At 36.8% G+C, this 5,000-nt stretch overlaps 2 protein-coding genes and 1 long non-coding RNA gene across 3 annotated transcripts in view; 1 reads left to right on the forward strand and 2 right to left on the reverse strand.

Annotated features, from left to right (window-relative positions):
* The window catches only part of LOC138041163 (uncharacterized), a 1,521-nt gene extending 811 nt beyond the window's left edge, over positions 1–710 (forward strand). The window contains exon 2 of the long non-coding RNA XR_011130763.1: positions 610–710. This is a non-coding gene — a long non-coding RNA (uncharacterized lncRNA). The remainder of the gene's footprint in view (positions 1–609) is intronic.
* Positions 1–5,000, reverse strand: part of LOC138042429 (uncharacterized) — a 180,894-nt gene that overhangs the window by 113,659 nt on the left and 62,235 nt on the right. The gene's annotated exons all lie outside the window — the stretch shown is intronic.
* The window catches only part of LOC138042398 (uncharacterized), a 3,649-nt gene continuing 3,542 nt past the window's right edge, over positions 4,894–5,000 (reverse strand). Inside the window, exon 1 of the mRNA XM_068888277.1 lies at positions 4,894–5,000. This exon is cut by the window's right edge and continues 3,542 nt beyond it. The gene's annotated coding sequence lies outside the window, so the exon portion shown is untranslated.

Genomic DNA, 5,000 nt, shown 5'->3' on the forward strand with positions numbered 1-5,000 from the left:
ATATTTTATTGACCCTTCTTAGGAACAGAAGTAGATGAAATGAACTTCTACTTAATGAATTCCTTGCTGCAGACAAAGTGTGGGATACTTGTCAGCATAGTATTTTCATGTCCCATTTTACTTTGTGGTAGTGCCAAGCACTTCTTAGAGTGATTTTACTTGACCCGTGAAATATATAGTGGAATATTACACGCTATATGTGCGTAAAAGCCCCTATCACATGGTGTATACAAGATTGAGGATGAAAAAACTGACACAAAAACAGAACACACAATAATTACACAAAAGAAGAGAGAAATTATACGACAGTTATTTTCTTCGTTTATTAGACTAAACGTCAGAAATTTTTAAAAGATCGTGGGGCGTTTTCGTGTAAATAGTCTGAGTAACAGAAAAACAATAGGTCTAATTAGGAGGTAGTGCTACACAATGACTATTATTCTCTGTTTCACGGGTCAAGTACAATCACTCTAAAACAAATTTTGAGAACCTGTTTTTTGTACTTAACTTTCCAGAATACTCCCATGAAAACCTGTCCTGATACTTAATATAATACACTGACATATTGTATTTGTTGGCTGAAGTAAATGAAGGCCTTTTTTCCCTCAGGATTCAGAAATAGCTGTGGAGAAGAGTGGCAAGAAAGTGTCAAAGTCATCACTGTACTGCTTTCGCCTTAAAAATGGCGACCACCACATCATAGAGTGGAAGGTTGTTTTACAGAATGGCCAGCTGTACGTCGGAGTGCAGGATGGCGAGCTGCCTTAAGAAAGAAAAGAATGGTAACAAGAGCAAGCATTTTGTGGGAAATGACAAGTGATTTATGTACATGTTACAACTCTACATCCAACATCATTCCTTTCTTTCTTTTTAGCTTTGTGTCACTTCTTGAATATGCAGAGGAATACCTGAAATGTGAACACGTCTTTGTTGGCCTTCTAAAGGAGCGACCAGACAGAGGTATTTAAACGTTCAGATAAGAAAAGTATTTTCATACCATTCAAAGGTTAAGTACTTTTTTTCACCATTGACGTTGGATGGAGTATAAAATTAATATGCAATATGTGAAATGGCCATGGCCAAGTACTGCCTCAGTTTATGGTGACTGAGGAGTCATCATCTGGCTGGCTGTTGACTTGACTTGATATCCTACACATTACCTGTGGGTCAGACATACGATGGTCCCCCAGGTCGGTGTCTTATTTAAGGTCTGCTTTTAGGGTGGTATGGTGATGGCTGGTTTTGCATTTAGCCTTAGGTTCCAGAACAGCACTGTAGAGGCATATGGGTCATGCTGATTGAGAAGTAGGCTTGAAAATATTAGCTTTCTCCCATTTTATCATTATGCCTGAATTTCCTTGCCATTTAAAAATATGATATTACAAACAACATGCAATTTCAAAACTCAAGAAAGGCTGTCTTGTCAGAATTGACAACCTTATTCCCCACCTCTCTTATCATGACCATTGCTGTTGTCATTTGGTGAATGAAAACAAAACATCTCTCCCTAGCGTCTTTAGTTCTAATCTACCAGCATTAATAAATCTCGTACAAATTAATATACTTTTGTAACCTCCTTCTTAACCCATTGACTCCTGGGGGTTCCTCATTGATGAGTAAAATCGTCTGGCATTAGAGTATAATACTAACCCAATTCGCACCAACTAAACACGTTTAATTAAACTGGGTTTTAACCAGATAAAAATGAACAATGGAAGGCTGAAAGACTGAATTTTACGTAGGTTCATGTAAATTCTAATGTGTGTGTTCAGGGCTTGAAATTAACCTTTTTGCTCAGGTGCCAGCTGGCGACTAATGGGAAAAATTTGGTTGCCAGGTCATAAATTTTTGTCGCCAACTTTGTATGCAAGGAAAGTCATAATTATTAAAAATCACAAAAGAAAAGCATGAGAAAGATCTCTAAAGCCACTGCTGTTTTCGGCTTTGTCTTTAGTTTGGTGATGGTGTTCTTTAAGGTTATTTGAAATGGAGCGAAGCACAGTCTGTGTTTTCCATAGCAAGGCAAACATGGGTCATTTATCCTTGCTTTTCACCTCTTCAAAACATCGTTCTTTATTCTCCTACAGCTTGCGTGGCAAGCAACTTGCCTTTATCGCGAGTAAACGCAATACTACTGTACAATTGCTCGGCCTAGGCCCCCACACAACTACAATGCGCTTACCAGTCTCCGACCGAGCTAAAATAAAAGGAGCGGCTTGTATACGGTTTCAGTAGCCTCCAGAATCAGAGGAACTTGTTTCTTTACGTACTTTTCTACCGACATTTATCTCCATTTATTAATCACCTTGTGCAGGCAATTTTGCTGTTATTCGCTTTCTAACAGTGGGCACAAGTTCTCCAACCCTCTTTATGTTAAGGGTACAGGTTGCTTTTTGAAAGTTCCATGCAAATTTCAAATATGCGACGTCCAGGTTCATTATCAATATATTATCAATATCAAGCTAGTTCTGAAGAGGTCCTTCGATAATATGGCTAAATCTACGTTTTCAGCATTCACGACTGACGATGGATTTAAATTTTCAATCAACCTTCTTGCTGAATCTTCGTCTTCCGGGAACAAAATTCACGTAACCGGCAAGAAGCATACCATGAAAGCGTTGAAACGATATGGCGCCTAGTAAACGTGGTGATCGAAGAATCGAAGTACATTTGTGCTATTAATTAACAATGTGAGAAACCGATTTTCTTGTAGTATTTATACATTATTTTAATGGGGAAAGAAAGGTGAGTCGTGTTCTAGCTACCAGTTCCGAACGATCTCATCATATAAAGATTCAAATACAGAAGTCAGGGATGGCACTAGGATTTTTCAATCTGGGTCCTGGGACCCGAATGTTCAGCCAAATTGGGGTCCCAAGCATTTTTTGGGGGTCCCAAAATCTTGGTGACCCTCTGCGAGAAAAAGAGTATGTTTTAAATTATGAGAAAAAGAGAGTAACCAACTTGGAATTAATATTGATGCATAATGCATATGCATATGCATATTTATATGCATATGCATAGGACCGGCCGACAAAGGCTTTTTCTAGAGCTGTTACATTCATTCCTGGACAAGAACTCTGTTAATGAAAGAGCACCCTTCCCAAGGGTTTACGCAGTACTGGTTTCCTTCCTTAGGAGCAACGAACAGTGACGTCTTTTGCTATATATTTGCATTCAGTGACTTGCAGAGTACATTCCTCTGAAGAAGACCGCAGAAGGCGGTCGAAAATTTAGTTTTAACCTTTTTAGATGTTTTAAACCCCATTTCTTGGAACTTCAATTATGAGCACAGATCGCTCCAACAGTTTTACAAACAACAGAATATACTGACAAATCAAAGCAAGTTGTGTGAGTTATTGAAGTCAGTGCCTTGCGTCCTGAGACGCATTAAAATTTCGATGATGCATTTTTTGGATTTTATTTGCGTAAAAATGCACGATTTCTGCGTTAACGCGATCCCTGGAAGTTGTCTACTGTTTATCCTGGGTTATCAGACAAAAGGTGATTAGCCAGCTGGCGACCAGTTCTGAAAATCTAGAGCACTCAATTTTTGGTCGCATTGGCGACCAGTGAGTCACAATTTCAAGCCCTGCTCTTCATTGTGTTGAATTTGGAGTCTACATTATGTCAGGTAGTAACTTGTATGAAAAAAACAATTATTTTAAACCATGTTTAACTAAACAGCTGTTAAACGTGTTTAAGCTTTGGTGTGAATAGGCCAGTTTAGGCGTCAAAGGGTTAATCAGTGAGTGATTGAGAGACAGCTACAAACTTAATATCTCTGGGTAATGGGTCACACAATGCGTGTCCAACAGTATTACAAAATTAATGTCATGTGGCCAGCATTGGAACCACAAATTTTGATTGGTTCATGCATGATTGAGACTTTATCAAACTGGGCTTAGTCAATCAAAGCAAGGTTGGTTAAGATGCAGAGTTAGTAATGCTGTGTCCCAATCATTGGGAAACACCCTAACCCTAACTTAAAAAGCATGAATTTGCAAACAACATTTTGAGTCCCTCAACCTCCGTCATGCAATAAAAACTCTAACGCTGATGTCATGTTTTTAATAATTTGGGTCAGCTCTAACTTTCCGTTGTCTTGTAATGAGCATTTTAAAGGCAACCCACAGCAGACGTGGATTACACGATCAGTACTGTTGTGAAGTTTGATTATTGTTTTTTTTCTCTTGCAGCAAGTTTGATGCGCACCTTCATGTTTATGGGTTTTGAAACAGTGAAGCCGAACCATGAATTGTGCCAAAGCAGTGAAAGCTTTATCTTCATGGTGTACACCATTGAATGACAATCCAAAGTGGTTCTCCACGCCGTAGCTTACTTGTATATTTACATGTACAGTGTAGTGTGTTATACGGACTTGTTAGTATTGTAGAGTGTTCTGTATATAAATTACAACCATTACACCACATGTAATGATAATCAAAAATATATAGCAAAGCCCTCTCAAGTGACTCTGTAGCATGATGGTTATTTTGTCAAGTAAAAGGACTTTTTGTTCTTCCTTTGTTATTATGGGCTTTTTATCCAAATAAAGCACTGCAGCTCAAATTCTTTTCTACCAATAACTTTTGTCCAAGTGTTCAATTATTAGTATTATTTTGAACAGTTAACTCACTAAAATACCGTATCTCTGAAAAACTATGCATGCCTAGTGTTAATAATAATAATAATAATAATAATAATAATAATAATTTTAATGAAAAACCTTTATTGAAAATCAGTCAGTTAACACAGAAATTATTAACAATATAAAAAATATATATATTCTGTTCTAATTATAAAAAAACAGTTTAAGTTCATTCTTCATTTACACAAGCAAACAAAAACAAAAAATATATATATATGCACATGTTATTGTTATTATTAGTATTAATATAAATAACTTTATTTTTAATTCGAATAAAACTGTTTAAAAATATATCTATAAGTATATAAAACAATCACAAATCTAAAAAAACTATTCCCAGTAATAATAA

This window comes from Montipora capricornis, chromosome 3 (genome assembly GCF_036669925.1).
Source record: "Montipora capricornis isolate CH-2021 chromosome 3, ASM3666992v2, whole genome shotgun sequence".
NCBI classification, from domain to species: Eukaryota; Metazoa; Cnidaria; class Anthozoa; order Scleractinia; family Acroporidae; genus Montipora; species Montipora capricornis.